Source organism: Amphiura filiformis, chromosome 10 (genome assembly GCF_039555335.1).
Source record: "Amphiura filiformis chromosome 10, Afil_fr2py, whole genome shotgun sequence".
NCBI lineage: Eukaryota > Metazoa > Echinodermata > Ophiuroidea > Amphilepidida > Amphiuridae > Amphiura > Amphiura filiformis.
In genome coordinates, this window is record NC_092637.1 from 7,239,886 (window position 1) to 7,260,805 (window position 20,920).

A 20,920-nucleotide genomic window follows, 5' to 3' on the forward strand; every position below is an offset into this window, starting at 1 on the left:
TTTTCATCGGAATGACCTTTCAAACCAATTTTCACTGTAGCGCAAAATCAAGTTTAGCGACATCCGGGCTCAGTTGTGGCGAAGGGTCACATATGACCTTAATCTTCCACACTGGGAGTGTGAATTTCAAAACGGGGTTACATGACTTAGAACTCCATTTGAAGTCAACACCCCCTGTGTGAGATTAAGGTCAAGTCTTCCACAGAGGGTGTATTGATTTCTACTGGAATAGCCCAAATATTCCTGCAACCTTATTATTATCCGCAGTGACCATTACCCATTTACCACATTTCTGATTATGTTTTCCTTTATACATGTAAAACAATACTAAAATGTTAAAGGGGTGAACCTGTGTTCACAAGTCATAGTGTCCATATCTCAATTGAAGTGAATGGGCCAGACACCTCCATATAATGTTGCTGTGGGGAGATCGCTACACCTCCTCCACACCGAGCCTGTTACCTTTGCGGCATTGAAAAAAGCTGGTACCCATTTATATGTGTGGGTGGGGAGAGGCGATAGGGGTGAAGAGCCTTGCCAAAGTGCACAACACATTGGTGCCACAGGGATCCGAAACCACAATCTCGAGCTACCTTGTGACTATGAGACGAAGTCTTTGACAACTGCACCACAATGCCCCCTCTTAGAACAATGGGCTATTCCATTTAGAACCCACACTACCCCTGTGGAAGATTTTTGAAATATCTTCCATAGGGGGAGTATGATTTTCAAATGTAATGAACACATTGGGCAGCTCCATTTGAATTTCAAACACCATCTGAAACTGATTCAACATGAATCATCCACTATGCACAGAAGGAGGGTGAGTTTCAAATGGAGCTGCCTATGTGTTTATTCCATTTGAAAATCAAACTCCCCCTGTTAGAGGTATTTTCAAAACATTCCACAGGGGTAGTGTAGATTTTACTATTGTATTCTTATCTATGTGTCAATATTTTGTCATTTCAGGATAAACAAGGATGTGTTTGATCAGGAAATACATAAAGCCTACATCTTGAATCTCACATAAGGTAAGACACTTCATGAAGATATTAGCTACCCTGGAGGGGGGAGGGCAGGTGCTCAAATGGTGTATGCAGGTGTGTAAGTTGTCTGGTCTTTGAAATTCGCATACACCCCCTGTGTAAAACACAACCTTTAATCTTACACACAGGGAGTGTGAATTTCAAATGGGGTTACCTGAATGCCTCAAATTACTTACTATACTATATTCATTCCATTAACTGCCCAGGTTGCTTAACCATTGATACACTTCTAGTGCCCTTTTCTATTCATCGTTATGTATTCTTCTCCCGTGCATTATTTTCACGAACTACTCTTCATAGCCCAAATTATATAAACCTGCACGCTAAACAATGCATTATCTAAAACCCGCATGCTAAACAATAGATTCTAGATAATATGTGCACGCTCAAATACTAGAAATACTACTTTCACATAACTATATAGTAGAGTTAGGTGGTGCTTTCGACACAGAGGTCACATAACTATATAATTGTCTGTTCGATATATATACCATCAAAAAAGTACGAATATACATTCTGTGGTGTTAAAATGGTATAGTTACAAACGGTGTTCTATTTTGCAAATATCATTGTCATAAATTATGATTAATGACCTCAAATAAATCAAACATCAAATGAGAATAATCGAGCTTCTATTAATTAAAAAGGCCAAAAATAGGTGGATCATAATTATACAAGATGACACCATTGCAAAATATTCAGCATTTTACAAATGAAATACATGTAGGCCTATATCTATTATCTAAAATAACATGGCCGGGCCCGGGAAACATACACTAGCGCATAATATCATGATCATGCTTTATAATACTGAACAAATTGTAAAATCCCAATGTCGTGTGTTTTAATGTAAGTAGATTTTAAAGTTCAAATTATAGAGCTATAAAGTCCAGTTGATATTGATATGTTTTTTCTCTCATCTCAATTCACCGTAGTACTAGTCGGACATCTAAATCGATCGTTTCCAGGTGAACTGGTTCAGTGCTCTCTGTGTTCGAAACCACAATATTAAATGATCACAACATAAAGTCAATTGGTTACAAACCATGCGTGAATAAGTTACTAAAGTATGACGTATGGCTTAATCGATACCATTGATAGCTAACTTATACAGGGATTGATTTTCTTTACCAGTTAAATGCTACCTAGCTGGTCAATGGCCTAACAGTGTTTTTAAAATGTAAGATATTTTCCCTAATATTAAAACTAATATAATGAATGCAGCAATTAATATTGCCTATTGTTTTAATACACTCAAAGTGTATGATGGATAATGTACTCGTGCAAATGTATTCGTCAAGATAATTGCACTTGCCATGGATTGCACTCAGTTCGCACTTGCCATGCATTGCACTCAGTTCATTATCCTTATCTTAACCAAGTCATTTTGGGTGAACGCTTATTTATTTACATTGTTTAAGCCTACAATATGTAAAAATGGCCTAAAATATTCATCCATCATCATCAGTGTTTCAGACAATGATTCTGATTTGCATGGGCAGTTAATAAATTAATATCACAGTTTGCTTGTTGAGGTGGGTGCTTATAGGTGCATGGGCGGTTAAGGGCTGGGGTATGAACGTTTGGACAGTATTTATTGTGGGACATTAGAGCACATCAGACATATCGAATTGCATTCTGAATACGAAGAATGTCATTCTGATATCAAATAATTTTGATTTTTGAAATTCGCAATTTAATACACATTTTGTGGCAAATCATTAAAAATTGATATTTTTGATATTTAATAGTACTTGAAGTAAACTTTATAAATCTGATGATTTATACTTAAAGTGTATGTATGTGGGATGAAAAAGTCGACGATCAATTGAAAATTTGAACCTTTAATATTGAAGATATGGATTTTTTTTCCCAAAAAAACAAAAAAAAAGGTATTTTTGGGAAAAAAATCCATATTTTCAATATGAAAGGTCAAAATTTTCAATTGACCGTCGGCTTTTCCTCCCTGCTACATACACTTTAAGAATATATCATTAGATTTATATAATTTACTTCGAGGACTGTTATATATCAAAATTTGAAAAATATCAAATTTTTTTAATTTGTCATAAAATTTGTATTATATTGTGATTTTCAAAAATGAAAATTATTTGATATCAGAAAGACATGCTTCAGATTCAGAATGCAATTGATAGGTCTGAGGTGCTCTCATGTCCCACAAAAATACTGTCGAAAACGCATTAATAAACGCCATTTTGGATCCCTTAATGGTACTAGTTATTTATTGCCAAATCAGTGCAGAATAGGTTAGATGTGAAATTTGAGTTTGGGGAAAATCATAGATTGAATTCATAGGATATTTATATTGCTTTTAAACAAAATATTTGAGACAAAAATGTTTGAAAAATGTTTTCATAGTTTTTTGGGTTTTTTTCCTTGAAAATACAAAAAATTCTCAAATATAAAAATGAAAAGCTGTAAAATTACTCCCAAAGATTAAATGAGTGCAGCATACAGGAAATCAACTTTTCTTTAGCCTAAGGCAAACCTGAGAGGATGTGCATAAGTTCCTTCTCTAGCTGTGTTCACATTGTCGGACGTACGCCTGGCGGAACTTGGTTGGCGCAAGTTGCTGCCCAGAGTAGTGGCAGTGTTAACGATGGTCATTGTAAGTTCCGCCAGGCATACGTCTGACAATTTACTCCTGACAGAAGTCAGGAGTAGCGAGCTGAGTGTACAATCTCCTCCAGGCATAAGTTGCAATGTGTTGCACCTGGTGTAAGTTTGACCCTTTTTGGGTCGGAACTAAGAAATTACACATCGCATAGTTGAAAAAGGTATGAAACACTGGAAGTGGTAGCCGATGCAGGGCCGTAGCAAGGTTGAAAAATGTGGGGCGGCCATCACAAATGTGGGGCGGCCAAATTACAAATATATGCCCAAATTGAAATAAAGATATAAAGAAAAACATAACGAATTTCTCAAAAAGTGGGGCGGCCATGGCATCCCCAGCCGCCCCGCTTGCTACGGCCCTGCTACCGATGTGTACGTCGACAAGAAGTGAATGCTTAGTGGAAGGGAGGAGTGGGAAAATATTTGTGGAATTTTTATCAATGTTAACATAAGTTTGCCCTGGGTGTAACTCAAAATGTGAACATGACTTCTAGTTATTAACTCAATTGACAAGACAGGACATGATTTGATCCACTCAGGCAAAAGTTGACATTTGTAAAATATTGATCACCATGGCAATAGAATTATTGTCTGTGAAAGTAAGTTTTGTGAAGTTGAAAACCTGACATCTCTATCAAGCATACACTGAGATCTCAACCATCATCTATCAATACACAGTTTGTTATCTCCAACATGATACTAATCTCAAAGAATGACCTTTGGACATGTTGGGTACAAAAACTCATATTCCACAACTTGGAGGTCAAAATTTGAGCTTTGCTTGTTCAGTGAGGGTCATTGAGCTATGCCATTGGGATGAGGTCATTATGGTTCATAGTGATATAAATGGGCTGTTCCATTTGAAATCCATACACCCCTTATGGAAGACATGACCTTAATCTGCAATACAGGGGGTGTAGATTTCAAATGGAGCCACCCATTCAGGTAACCATATTTGAAATTAATCCACTCTGCAGCTTAAATGCAGGTGGCTTCCACACATATAATGGGTATCATGGTATTAGCAATATCCACACACATGTAATGGTAATCATGGCGACTCTTGCATATGAAATCTCCATAGAGATTTAGTGAAAGTTGTCAAAATATTGGTTTTGTAGTGATTGTTTGAATGTATGTATGAAGCATTTAGCTAAATACACATTCCTTGTGAGGTCATAGGCAGGTTGTAACAGGTCATTTAGCTAAGACACTTAGACCAAACAATTGTTTGTTTGCCCTTCGCGAACGACCGAAAAAATCATGAAAATCTTGGGTCGTTCTTTTGTTTATATTTTTTTTATTTCCTTTTATAAACTCAGAAAATTTTATAATTTTTGCAAAAAAGAGCATTAAAAAAAGAATTTTGAAACCCAAAAGCATCTGTTTTAGTAGCTGAAAACTGTTTCAAAAATTCATAAAAATCACCTGAACATCGTAGATCGATCTTACAAACACTATAAAGATTCTGCTTTGCCTATTTGGCTAATTGGTGACAAGCTGTACCTTTGCATTCAGAATCAGCCGCTCTGTGTACAACAACATTGTGACTTCGCTGTTTGCATATCGTGTCAAAACTTGAGCAAAACTGTTTGGAGTTTGGTGGTTTCTCTCTGAATGGAACTTTGACTTCCTTGTTTGAGCAATACAGCAAGGACGACCGATATACGAGTTTGTATCATCAGCGCATGTATTTGTTGTGCGCAATGAGCCACGCCAAGATGTGGCAGACTCCAAAACACTTGATGTATTGCATATTATGAATCTGCGGCATATCCTATAGAAGGTAAAAGCCATTGATGTGGCTGCGCAAACTGGCAAATGACACCTTGTGAAACAAATGTGGGACTCTAACATCTGCTGTTTACATCATATTAAAAAATTGACCTACCAACCCTCCTGATTTTTTTACGAAAGGGCAAACAAACATTTGTATTTTCTTGGCTTGATGACTAGGATTGTAAGGTGCAGCCCTTGTGTTGAAAGTAATACCAGTTCCATAGTATAAATATATTTATAAAGCACTAAATACACATTCCTCTGTGACTGTGTGATGGATTGTGTTGTTTTAGTTGGGTCGTAGAGGTTATAACAGGATATTTAGAAAGGACACTTATCACTAAGCCCGTATTCAGGATTGGGGGGGGGGGGGCTCCAGCCTGGTTAATTTTTTATTCTTTCGTGGTCGGAGCTGTGCGTATCGCATACATGAGTATAAACACACAGGTGATAAACAATCATCTTGATCTGCTGATCAACAGTCTTGACAACAAGTCGGTTAACCCATTGGTTGTCAGCACATAATCGGGGAGGAGACCTTGCCACTTTTACGCAATCACCAATCACCAGTGCATACCTCGACCATAGAAGAAAAAATAACTTGACAATAACAAAATCAATACATTAGTAAGCAATAGAAAATAAATGTGTTTTAAGTGATGTTTATAAATGATTAAAAGTCTGAGAGTTTTTCTTCATTAAATGGTATTCCGTTCCAAAGTAGAATAGCAACTGGGAGCAGACACATTAAAAAATGAATGGTGACCAGCATGCTAAGTCTATAGTGATGAATATATTTATGAAGCAATTAGTGAAATACAAATTCCTTGTGATTGTGTTAGTTTAGTAGGGTCATAGAGGTTATAACAAGCCAGGATTTGCGATTTTGAAAATAAATGCGAAAATAAATGTAGCGTGAAATGTCCGCTTTTAGAGTACTTTGGTGAGTTTTTTGAGGTCACAGAATTTTTAGTTCAGGCAACATAAAAAACAAACCTGTTCCATGGGCCAGAATGATCCAAAACAAACATGTTTTGGATGTTCAGTAGATAGCAGTGTGTTATCTTCAGCAAATAGCAGGCTTCTATCTTCAGTAGATAGCAGTGTGCTATCTTCAGTAGGTAGCAGGCTGCTATCTTCAGTAGATAGCAATGTGTTTTCACCATTTTGTGCTCTGGAATTCCCCCCAAAAATAGTCATTATTTTCACAACCATAAAGAAGACATGGGAATTCCCAAGAAAAAGACACCTTTTATTTTAGGCTTGGGAATTTCCAAAAAATTGCCTGTCTTTAGGGACACTGGGAATTCCCAATTATTTAATCATTTTATTGTCAAAATAGGAATTCCCATTTATTTTTAAATAAAATTTTGGTCTGGGAATTCCCAAAAAATTATGGTACAAACTTACATGTCTTCTTTGGGGGGGGTGCCATTAATTTATTTCTGAATAGCCCAATGCAACAATGATACCATGGGTTATGACCGTAAAAGTATCCATGCAGCAATAAAGGATGGAGTAGCCTGCAATTGGGGCTTTTGGACATTTTTTTCACTTCTCTGCAGACAGGTATGACATCTCCTGTAGATAGCAGGTTGCTATCTTCAGTTGATAGCTAACTGTCTTCAGTAGATTTTTTTTATCTTTAGTACCACTGTATTAAGGTTGGTCTGAACCCTGGAAATATGGAAACTTTGGGACCTCATAACTTCTAAATTGTTGGTCCAAAGTATATAAAGTATACATATTTAGAATGGCAAAGACTTGATAAGTTCATCTGTGAGGTGAAATTTGGGCCAAAATGGCACTTTTGGCCCCAAATCCCAAACATAACGGTTTTTGGCCCACTTCTTTTTGTGCATCATAACAAAAAAATTCTTTGGCCAAAATTTTTTTTTTATTAATTTTTAAAAACTAGATCAAAATATCTAGGACCCGTTTTTTCATTTTTTTGAATTTCGACCAACTTTGAGAAATTTGCCAAAAATGGTCAAAAATGCTGATTTTTCAAAAAAAATCATAAGAAACCCCGATTTTGGCCCAAATTTCAAATATTTTTGGTGAAATTGGTCTAAATTCAAAAAATGAAAAACGGGTCCTAGATATTTTGATCTAGTTTTAAAATTAATAACAAAATAATTTTGGCCCAAGAATTTGTTATGATGCACAAAAAGAAGTGGGCCAAAACCGTTATTTTTAGATTTTGGGCCAAAAGTGCCATTTTGGCCCAAATTTGACCTCACAGATGAATTTATCAAGTCTTTGCCATTCTAAATATGTATACTTTTATATACTTTAGACCAACAATTTAAAAGTTATGAGGCCCGAAAGTTTCCATAATTCCAGGGTTCAGACCAACCTTAAGTCAAGTTCAGTATAGATTCTTAGTAAAAAAAAAAAAATAAATAAATAAATAGCCTACAGCGCCTTTCTCATGTGTATCAAAGCGCTTTTCATTTATTCTGCTGTCATTAGAATATGTCAGCTGCCATACAATGCCCAAGGCATGCTCATACCTTTGGGATAGCCCTCAATGGACAATATTCATAACAGCTCCCCATTTTACCCTTGGGTAGAGAGAGGCAAGTGAGCTAAAGTGACTTGCCCAAGTGCACAACACGATGGCACCGTTGGGCTCGAACTCCCAGACAAACGAGCCCCTAGACCAATGACTTTGCCTCGCGTAGTGAAACCGACACTGCTTAGCAACGACTTTGATAAAGACGCATACCCAGGCGCACGCAAGCAGATATGTTCGCGTCTACGGAACATGTTGCATTTGACGCTGGCGATAATGGAGCAACAATCACGCAAACGAGTGCATCTTTCTCTCCAGACATGAACGCTTATTTCTCCGCGTCCGACCACTCGACCAAAATCACCTTGGATACGTGGCTTCACCTACTGTCACGGTCAGGGATGGGCAGTTACAGGTCTAGGTGGTATGTCTATGCTCGAACTCGCAACCCTCCGATTGTGAGGTAGAGCCTATACCGCTTTGCCACTGTGCCGCCAGTACATAACACTTTTCTATCTTCTGCAGATAGCAGTGCGCTATATCTTTTATAGAAAACATGGGATTATCAGTCTTGTAAAGCTGGTAGATAACAATCTGTGTTATCTTAATACTAATTATGGCGTGTCCGTCCGTCCGTCCGCGCGATATAGCGTTCGCGTGGTTCCCGTTCGTGCTGTGCACTATCGCGTGCTCGTGGTGTGCTATCGCGGAGTATCAATGGGCGCGGAGTACAGTGCGTGCATCGGAAAGCATTACAGTGTGACTAACACTAACAGGTGCATCTCATCGGACCAATAGGCCGATTTCTCCCGATTGATTTCATTACTTTAGTAACGGCCTATATCCACGTCCAGATACTAATTTCGGGTCCTCCAATGTGGTAGCAGGACAGGGCTTGGAAGAAGCGAATGATGGGTTTCCAGATTATGGGTAGGCCTACCTAACTACCGAAGTAGGCCTAAGCATCACAGCTACAAAACAAAGAGAGTTGTTCATAGTAGTTTAAAAGGCTTGGAAGAAGCGAATGATGGGTTTCCAGATTATGGGTAGGCCTACCTAACTACCGAAGTAGGCCTAAGCATCACAGCTACAAAACAAAGAGAGTTGTTCATAGTAGTTTAAAAGGTCAGGGCAGGTATATGGGTAACGGGTGTTGGGTCATTAGAAATAGGCCTATCACGAGAACCGCCCCACCCCGAGAACCGCGAAATCTAGTCATATATAAATATAGCCAGTGTCTGAATTAAAGAAAAAAATTAGGTTGTCCAGAGGATAACCTGAGCATGGATTCCGCTTGTCCTCAAAATATTTCATTTATCCTCAAATTGTGTGATTCTTTTTGGTGCAATTATTTTTTTAAATCAAATTCTACACCGGAAAATTCATATTTTACTAACACAATAAGAATACACAATGCACAGCACAATATCTTATTAAAGTTATTTCTTTTATTTGATGGATTACTGATTCCAATTGATAACTGCTCCATTATTTCCATTATTAAACAAGGAAGCTTGTCTTCCGGCTTGCCTAGCCCGTTCCTGGGGTTTCCCCCCGGCGCCGGCAAACGTATTGGTCGCCATTACAAGAAGTCACTGAGATATACGGGCTCATTGCACCACGGGCTGAATTTAACACACACCGACGGGGGGCGACGGTCCTACCCCGCTGACGATCAAAAGACAAAGTTTAGGATCGCCAATACTGCATGACGTGTGCACTGAGCCTGTATCATTTCCCGATTTTGTCATGATGCATTGCATGAAACGGGGAATTACCGGAAAATGAATACGATAAAAATTAAACTATTAAAATTTCATGGAATAATAGATGAATACGAATAATACGATTAAATTTCATGGAATTTTAGCAGAATAAAGGTGTCTACAAGTAGCACAGAGAACATCAAGTGTAACAACTACATAATCATGAAATTGGGAGGTAAAACTTTGTTGTTATCCGCCGGATAAGTGCATGGTTCAATATGCTTGTCCGCCGTGATTTTTGGACTTATTTCGAACGCTGAATATAGCAGTATTCACTATAGATTTATCTGTCACATTGACCCATCTTTAGTATTATGACAGGTGCAATAGTGTTTTTCTCGCTTATTTAAAATATGCCGTCCTGAAATTGCACGAATTGAGAGCAAAATGTTCAATTATAAGAAACTTTTGTGTTGTGTTTGTTTTCTGGCAGGCAGTACTTGATTGCATGTGTATTCTAAGTGTAAGCAATCAAATTACTGCTCTCTTTGATTTTTCTCCACACAGGTGTCGACTGCATACGATAAAGTCCAAATTTTCTTTAAAAATTGAAAAAAATTCAGAATTACACATTGTCATGACCATATTTGGAATCAGCATGAAAAATGCATTAAAATGAGTACAAGCAAGCCTAGTATTGGTGCAGTGTGATAGCTCTTGATAATTTGAGAAAATATCTAAAAAACTTGCTTTTTATGTTGAAGCCTATATGGATAGCATGCAAAACATTATTGTTGATTGTACGAGCAATTGAGCATGCATAATGGATTGAATTAAGGCTAGGTGTATTTAAGTTATTGATCTTTAACCACTTAATTACAGCACAATTTGTTTGTTTTTCTATAAAAAGCCTTTTGCTTCATTACAAGAATCATGAATTGGTTATTTCAAGTGCCATTAATAGACTTCTTGTCATAATATTTTACTGCCCTGCTCTATTTATTGATCAATTACTTAAATTAGGTCAAATTGGCCTTAATAGTACATAGCTTGTTCGGGAAACAAAGATCTTACCTCTTCATATATACCCAAGTGTGCTGTTCCAGTCATTGTTGCCAAACCCCTGATTTTGTAGCCTAAGTATGCCAATTTTTTCTTCTGTTCTGCGACTTGAAAATGGCTACCATCACTTTTTTGATAATTTCTGAGCTTGAGCAGAAAAACATTTAACCCCTAAAAATGAAAAATTTCATGATGAATTTTAGATAACATTCACAGAAAATAATACAGGGCCGTAGCAAGCAGGGCGGCCGGGATGCCGTGGCCGCCCCACTCTTTGAGAAACTTGTTATGTTTTTCTTTGTATCTTTATTTCAATATGGGTATATATTTGTAATTTGGCCACCCCACATTTGTGATGGCCGCTCCACATTTTAGACCTTGCTACGGCCCTGAAATAATACAGTTTTATACTAATTTTGTCTAAAGATACCCTCCAAAGTTAATTTCTCTGCCATAAAATGTACTGAAAAATGTTAGCAACCCTTGTTGTAGTCCAATGTCTTGTTTAACCTCTAGGGAGTTTTCTTAATAACTACACATGACCTAGTTAGTTCTAGTTGAGGGTAAGAAAATAAATCTAAACATTTGTGTTTGGAACCAACAACCCTTGGGAAATTTCCAGGTCCAAGAGCAATATGTTATTTGCAGTACCATTCAGATTAATTTATGAAAGTCATTAACCCCAATTCTATTTAAACGTCACCCTACCTTTGTGTAAGATTCAGGTTGAATCTTTCTCAAGCAGTATGTTATCTTCAGTAGATAGCAGGGTGTTATCTTCAGTAGATAGCAGGGTGTTATCTTCAGTAGATAACAGGCTGCTATCTTCAGTAGATAGCAGTGTGTTATCTTCAGTAGATAGCAGTGTGTTATCTTCAGTAGACAGCAGGGTGCTATCTTCAGTAGATAGCAAGGTGTTATCTTCAGTAGATAGCAGCATTCTCTCAGGTGTATGAAATTGAAATGGAGTTGCCTAATGTATTCAATTCATTTCCAAAATCTTCCATGGGGGAGGGTGGATTTTAAATGGAATATGCCAATGCAATAAGCCTATGACAGGACTACAAAATATCATGCACGGAGGACAAATACAGTAAAATAACAAAAGCACTGGAGGAAAAGAATTAAAAGACATTAATAAAAATTATACATGAAGGAAATTGCACTGGTCCCAAGACCTTTTGTCTTGGGCATGGTATTAACAAAGAGGCAATGATGGACAATTTGGGAACCTTGTTGGGGAAACTCTTGAAACCAATTGGGGAGTGAATGAAGGATTTTAGCCTGTTGGTATCATCTTGAGAAATGATAGGCTTCATACTAGTAAATATCAGTCCATAGTGATGTGTACAAAATAGCATATATTTAAATGTTCCTTACTTACCTTTAAAATATTTTACAATAACGTTTTAAAACATATTCATGATCCTTATATAACCTAACATTCAAATTAATTTTATTCAAATGTTTTGAAGAAATGCTTTAGATCATTTTTGTGTTTGTTTGGTACCAATTGCTGTATAGCTTGTCACTTCAAGCTTGGTAGAGACATCACTGTGTATTTTTGTTGGTTGCATAGCCTTGAAACGTGTCATTCTTGGTAGATACCATTGCATAATATGCATGCAAAGGCGGCACATTCGGAGCACTCTCTCGCAAATAGAGACACATGTTGACGTCACTCCCAATCTTGATGTGACAAGCAGTATAGATACAGCATTTTACTCTGTGAGCAGACGAATTCAACACACCTGCTGCCCAAATCAAAAGGCATGTTTTTACTTGGAAGGGTGGATACACTCCAAATTTCAGTTTATTTTCACCATTGTGTTCCAAGCAAGGTTACACATACAGATTTGAGGACGGTATAAATAGGATCACTCTCTTGCAGACAGAGACACATGTCGGCGTCACTATCAATCTGGACGTGACAAGCAGTATAGATACAGCATTTTACTTTGTGCACAGACAGATTCAATACACCTGCTTGCCAAATCAAAAGATGGTATATGGCAATTCAGAGAAGATATATTACCCTTCCCATAATCCTTTGTAATAATAATAATAATAAGCATCATTTATTAAGCGCCTTTTCATGTACAAAGCGCTTTACAATACAATACATCATAAAATCAACAAAAATAGCATTACAAATGGCAAGAAAAAATAAACCCAACAATTTAGCAAGAAATACGATAAAAAGTTTAAAATACTTAGCGAGACCAGCTCATTAATTAAAAGAGCAGGAAATCATACAATTTTAAAACAGCTCAATATGGAACTCCATCTATATGGCTGGAGGGCCTAACATGCTATATGAAAGCCTCATAGGCAGCACAATATACATGTACATAACAATTACATAAAATACATAGAGAGACCAGCTCAATTTTGAAGAACATTAACATGATGCATCACCTCATTTCATCAAATGACACTCCCGTTACTTTCAGGTTACTTTTTTTTTTTAGAATAGACTGGCTTATAACACAGTAGTGTAGCCAGTGGGAACTAGAGTGCCCCCTGAAACAAAAAATGATTGAGAAAAGTGCCTCTCTGACAAAAAATGAAAGAGAAAATCAGGAAGGCAAATGAAAAGAAAGGGTGGCAAGAAATGAAAAGAAAGGGGGTAAGGACTAAGGAGCCCATATTTCTCACCAGAATTCACCCTGATCATGGGCCAGAATTGTATAAAATACCAATTTTTTTTCCTGATAAAGCTCTTTTTTGAGTTTTGATGACTTTACATGTACATTCTCTATCTAACATAGGCGTAGATCCCGTGGGGATGGGGGGATTTATCCCCCCCAATATTTTGCCAGGGGATGCTCCATACAATCATCCCCCAATGTTGATGCCTGAATATAAGTTTCTGACCAAATTAACCTCATATTTGCCCATTTTAGCCCCCAAAGTACAAATTTTCGCGCACTTCGCGCGCATTTATTACACTTTTGCACCATATTTCATCAGTTTAGCTTAAAAATAGCAAAATTTTTCGCGCGCTTTGCGCGCATTTCTAACATTAACTTATTCTGTCGCCAAAAGGTGCTGCTTTCACTATACTTCAAGAATTTTTTTCAAACCCCATCCCCCCCAATGTCAAAAAGAAATCTACGCCACTGCTATCTAAAGAAATGGGTGTATGTACTCTCCCGACGAAATGTTTTTCCGCACCCTCTATAACCGCAGAAAATGTTAAATTGTAATGATACTACAAATGGAAAACGTCACTAAAATATAAACCCTTTAATCAATAATAGTCATAATTGCAGGAACTTGGAACCCTCATTTATTACAAAAATAAAGAAAGAAAAATATTCTAATTTTGCGTAAATTACACAGTAAAATTCCATTGAGAAAAGTGGCGGCGCTGTTTAATGGGGCTCATTATGACGTCAATACCCTGTTGCTATCAAAAAGTTGTCATGATCGACTTGCAGTTATCCCAACTGCACTGCTGGTCATCATCAACAATGTTTGATGCAAACGCTATTTTGGTTCGGTTGTTATTATTATCTTGGTGTTGTTTTCGGCTGTCCCGATTTCGGGCGATTGTCCATTGAGCCATGAATCTCCTTTTTTTCTCAAATTATATCGAACAGATCCTTCGTCAATTATTCAATAATCATGCAATTTCACGGTTAGATTTTCCTTCGCTATGATATGCTTCTATCATTCCCTTCTGGTGATCGGTAATTTTTGACATTTTGAGCCTGATCTGATCTTAAAACTGAGCAATTTTGGAAGTCCAAATTAAACTATAATGCGCTGCTAGATAGGAAATCCCTGTAGTGAGACTGCATGATATTATACTGAATGGAATTTATCTCTTTTGGATCATGGCAAATAACATAATCGCATAACAATTAATAATCCGTTGTAATTGGGGGATAGCTTTATTCCTCTAGTATCACAATTCATAACCTTGATCATTTGTTATGCATCACATGTTTTAAAAAAATAACCCAGGCGTCATCTGTTGTTATGGTGGCCGTCAAGGACTGACGTCATAATTAGCTAATTAAGCACAGCGCCGCCACTTTTCCTATGGGGATTTTGTACAGGTTTTTCATGAGATCATAAGAAAGTTTGTTTCGTTATTTTCCAGCAATGTTTTGATGTTGAAAAGTTGATTCAAACTGATTAAAGGTAATATAGATGATATTGAAGTAAATAAATAGGTTTCAATTTATTATTATTTTCTAAAAATTCAACAATTGTTACTGCGGAAAAACATTTTGTCGGGAGAGTATATATCCCACTGATAATACCGGATCAAAACGAAGCAAGAAAGCTGGCTATGCCCCTGGCTAAACATGGGTTTATAGTCAAGAAAAAAACATATTTTGCAAGATCTGAATGCACTCTCTTCATTGAGGTACATTTTGTCACTATCGACCCATGTTGCACTAGATAGCAAATCAGTACAGAAAATTAAAATGGAAGAAATGCATTGTGGGAAGTGTAAGATATCTTGTCTGGGCTAATGTAGTGCAAAGTGATATCACACCCCATAAAAATAACACCTCAGAAACCGGTATTGATCATTGGAACTACACATCTAAGAAAAATGTGCAATTCACCCATTTCGTACAACCTAAGTTCTCTGAATGTTTGAATTGTAATAATAATATCATGACATAATGTCAGAGAGTGTTCATTTTTAAGATGCTTTTAACACAAAATCGACTTCCATCAAAGCTATGACAGTTTTAATTGAATGTTTTTATAAGATGCTCTGATATTGGGATGAATAAGCACTTTAAAATGAGGGTTTTGTGAGGAATGCCCTGATTTTAAAAAGAAAAATCTGCTTTTTAAATGAGTAATAGCAGGGTTGCCAGCAATTTTTAGCCCAATTGCGGGTCAAATAATTGAAAAGTCACCCAATTTTTCTCATAACCATTGGTTTCTATGGGACAGGATTGTCAAAATTTATAGGGACAATCTTTAAAAGTCACCCAATTTGGCTTCCAATTTGCAGGTTTGGCAACACTGAGTTATAGACTAATGGTGTCACATACCCTGATTCTTAGTATTTCACAGAATAGTTTAAAAGGAAAAAATTATGATGAATTTTAATGGATTTTTGAGGGAAGATGATCATTGTCTTTCTTTGTTTGAAAGTTATTGTTGGGCTTTGTACTATCCCAGTAAACGTAAACACACAACGTTTTACAGAAAATGAGGTTTAAATGTCAGGTTATATAAAAGTATTAAATCGTTTTAATAATATTCATAAAACATTTTTTGAAAATTTGATGCAAAACATTCTAACAGAAAGTTATTTAACCGTTGAATTGACAAAATATTTTGAAAAAGTGTTTGCCCAAAATATTTAATAAATAATAACAATTTTGCTGTGATATAAAAATGCATGGCAATTCTCGCTATTCGCAATAAGGGCGTCGCCAGCGGTTTGCGATGTAATCGTGATGTATCATGGGAAAATCGTGATGTATCGACATCCAAGTCGGCGCAATACGAATATTACCATGCTATTACATAGGAACATGTGACAATATTTTTTAGTTTGTCAAAATACAGGTGCTACACGCAAGTTGACTTTCAATCAAGCGTAAGAATGTGATTTGAATTGTGCACAATTAATTTTTCTCTATCGATTTGTGTGTAATACCGTTATATTGACAAACTAAAAAATATTGTCACATGTTCCTATGTAATAGCATGGTAATATTCAGATTATGCTGGACTTGATGTCGACCTTTTCCCATGATACATCACGATTTTCCCATGATACATCACGATTACATCGCAAATCTGCTGGCGGCGCCTTTATGAAATAGCGAGAATTGATGTACATATAAAATAAAATGTAAACATAATAGTTTGATATTTTAGCAGTCATACCGTATTTCGTTAAATAACCCCCCCCCCCCCGGGGGCGTAACATTTTCCCAAGGGGAGCGTTTATTCAAGGTCAATTTTAGAACGATAATTCCCATTAAAATTATTAGGTAAACTAAAAACACAAAATGACGAACTATGAACTAGAAACACTAACTTCTGGCTCACTTCCGGGTTTCTGATCCAGATTTTCGCCATTTATTGACGCTATTCTCGACCATGTGCGCAACTTGGTAAGCTTTCTACACAAGATAGCATGGAAATATCAGCAATTTTGAAACATCTTGGTTGAAAAAAGTGGTGGGGGCGTTTATTTGAGGGGGGGGGGGCGACTATTTGACAAAATACAGTATTTTTTTATTTACATTCCATCTTGTCATGTGAGAATTGGGCTATTCCAGGTGATCACACAACACCTACTATTTTGCAAACAAATGAAAAATTTTCAGATTTTTACCTCCCAATTCTCACCCCAAGGAAATTTCTGGTATCACGCTGCCTAATTTTGTTTTCTTTACATGTTCCTAGTTCAAATGAATGCATTTAATTTCTCAATTCAAACAAAACAAACACTTTTTATTAAAATTTTAGTTGATGGCAGATTCTCTGAATTTAGGCTATTCCATTTAAAATCCACACTACCCCTGTGGAAGATTTTGGAAATATCTTCTACAGGGGGAGTATGAATTTCAAATGGAATAAGCACATTAGGCAGCTCCAATTTCATACACCCTCTGCTATCTTCAGTAGATAGCAGTCATTTTCGCCCTGATTATTCTAGAGGAACTCAGTACAAATGACCATAAGGACATGCAATATGTGAACATCCACCACGAAGTGGTAGTAAAGTCGGCTCTAGACCATTTTCTGTTTATTGCAGATTTTGTAACAATGTACTTTCAGCTTTAGAATGACACCTCAACCAGCTTCATCTGACATCTGGAAGTGAAGTTATGGTTCATCAAAGGTCAAATTTCTTATATATTTTACATAGAAATCCATATATTGTTTTTGATTGTATCTCAAAATGGTAAATGCCGACTTTACGACCAGTTTGTGGTGGATGGGCACATATGGTATTTTACTATGCTATCTTCTGTAGATAGCAGTCATTTTCGCCCTGATTATTCTAGAGGAACTCAGTACAAATGGCCACACAAGGACGTGCAATATGGTATTTTACTATGCTATCTTCAGTAGATAGCACTCATTTTCGCCCTGATTATTCTAGAGGAACTCAGTACAAATGGCCACACAAGGACGTGCAATATGGTATTTTACTATGCTATCTTCAGTAGATAGCACTCATTTTCGCCCCTGATTATTCTAGAGGAACTCAGTACAAATGGCCACACAAGGACGTGCAATATGGTATTTTACTATGCTATCTTCAGTAGATGCAGTCATTTTCGCCCTGATTATTCTAGAGGAACTCAGTACAAATGGCCACACAAGGACGTGCAATATGGTATTTTACTATGCTATCTTCAGTAGATAGCACTCATTTTCGCCCTGATTATTCTAGAGGAACTCAGTACAAATGGCCACACAAGGACGTGCAATATGGTATTTTACTATGCTATCTTCAGTAGATAGCACTCATTTTCGCCCTGATTATTCTAGAGGAACTCAGAGGAATTCTGTACAAATGGCCACACAAGGACGTGCAATATGGTATTTTACTATGCTATCTTCAGTAGATAGCACTCATTTTCGCCCTGATTATTCTAGAGGAACTCAGTACAAATGGCCACACATGGACGTGCAATATGGTATTTTACTATGCTATCTTCAGTAGATAGCACTCATTTTCGCCCTGATTATTCTAGAGGAACTCAGTACAAATGGCCACACAAGGACGTGCAATATGGTATTTTACTATGCTATCTTCAGTAGATAGCACTCATTTTCGCCCTGATTATTCTAGAGGAACTCAGTACAAATGGCCACACAAGGACGTGCAATATGGTATTTTACTATGCTATCTTCAGTAGATAGCACTCATTTTCGCCCTGATTATTCTAGAGGAACTCAGTACAAATGGCCACACAAGGACGTGCAATATGGTATTTTACTATGCTATCTTCAGTAGATAGCACTCATTTTCGCCCTGATTATTCTAGAGGAACTCAGTACAAATGGCCACACAAGGACGTGCAATATGGTATTTTACTATGCTATCTTCAGTAGATAGCACTCATTTTCGCCCTGATTATTCTAGAGGAACTCAGTACAAATGGCCACACAAGGACGTGCAATATGGTATTTTACTATGCTATCTTCAGTAGATAGCACTCATTTTCGCCCTGATTATTCTAGAGGAACTCAGTACAAATGGCCACACAAGGACGTGCAATATGGTATTTTACTATGCTATCTTCAGTAGATAGCACTCATTTTCGCCCTGATTATTCTAGAGGAACTCAGTACAAATGGCCACACAAGGACGTGCAATATGGTATTTTACTATGCTATCTTCAGTAGATAGCACTCATTTTCGCCCTTTTTATTCTAGAGGAACTCAGTACAAATGGCCACACAAGGACGTGCAATATGGTATTTTACTATGCTATCTTCAGTAGATAGCACTCATTTTCGCTCTGATTGTTCTTTCTAGAAACTCGGTATAAATGACCGTACAAGGACAAATATGGGTCTCACTTTTGGGAGACTATGGTATAAAAATGGCCCTTTTTCAAGATGAGTACCAGCTCATGTAAATCCAATTTATATGAAGGTGCATAAATTCTTGTTCAAGTGGGTTTGGTTTAGCTTGTAAGTAGTAAATTTGATTGATTTTGGGGTGTCATTTATGAGGCCATAGATGACAGCGGTTGCGTCATTGTGGAACATGTTCATCAAGGCGCGCGTATGTAGTGTGTTGCAGGTGTTAGCCTGGTGCGTAATAATACATGCACGCAATCACATCATGCGCAACTGAAGTTATAAAGAAGTATACTTGTAATGTCCTTTTTTGCTAAATAATATTAGATTTGGTTATTAAAATAATATTTAACTAACCAAGAATGATTGTACCAAGATCCACTACTCAAATATTTTGGACCTACCTTTTATCAATGACTTGATATTAGAATGAATAAAGTTATAATCATTAGTTCTAATTATATTACACCTCTACTCCTTTACCAATAACAAAATTGATATAATATTAAAAGCAAAAATATCACGACAAAAATGATAAAAAACATTTTTAAAAAAGCAACATTGCCACATGATATATGCCAGAATTCACGTGTTTTCAATTTGTGAAATTAAGTTTTAAGTCGGGTTTATGATTCTAGTAACTCAGGATTCCATGTTATTGACATTAGAATGATTCGATGGATTATTTTGATAAATCTCATCCACTTAGTCTATAGAATTATTCCATTTAAAATCTACACTCCCCCTGTGGAAGATTTTGGAAATATCTTACACAGAGGAGTATGAATTTCAGATGGAATGAACACAGAAGACAGCTCCATTTGAATTTCATACACCCTCTGAGAAAGATTCAACCTGACTCATCCACAGGGGGAGTGTGGATTTTAAATGGAGCTGCCAAATGTGTTCATTCCATTTGAAATTCATACTCCCCTGTAGACGATATTTCCAAAATCTTCCACAGGGGGAGTGTGGATTTTAAATGTAGCTGCCTAATGGGTTCATTCCATTTGAAATTCATACCCCCTTGTGGATGTGTTCATTCCATTTGAAATTCATACACCCTTGTGGAAGATATTTCCAACTCTTCCACAGAGCGAGTGAGGATTAAAATGGAATAACCCAATATGTTCAGGATGTCTATTTGAAGCTACATTCCTAGAATTAATGCTCTGCGTGCTAGCCATGCCCTTCAATGGAAAAAGTTCAAGTTTTGAAATATTTTCTCAAAATATCAAGAGCTATCGTAAGAACTACTGAATCAATACTAGGCTTGTTTGTAATCATTTTAATGCATTTTTCATGCTGATTCCAAATATGGTCATGAAAATTTACATTTCTGAAATTTTTGATTTTTGATTTTTTTTAAAAAACTTAGAGTGCAGTCGACACCCGTGTGAAGAGAGTTAATAACCATGCACCCACATTATTACCATGTTTATTCTGATTGATTGCATGTCTGTTTATGATGGTTATCCATATTAGTTTCTCACCTCTGTAGTGAAAGGCAGAAAAGGTGTTTTCTTGTCCATATAAGGAAATTAACCCCATGAGAACTACCTGCCGATTGGCCAAAATGAATATTGTGTCAAATTTTGAACCAATCAAGGAGGGTATTAACAGTGGCGTGCGTAGCACAT

General features: G+C 36.8%; 1 long non-coding RNA gene across 1 annotated transcript in view; it reads left to right on the forward strand.

The window, feature by feature from the left end:
* The window catches only part of LOC140162458 (uncharacterized), a 347,701-nt gene that overhangs the window by 219,741 nt on the left and 107,040 nt on the right, over positions 1–20,920 (forward strand). The window contains exon 4 of the long non-coding RNA XR_011860292.1: positions 970–1,031. This is a non-coding gene — a long non-coding RNA (uncharacterized lncRNA). The remainder of the gene's footprint in view (positions 1–969; positions 1,032–20,920) is intronic.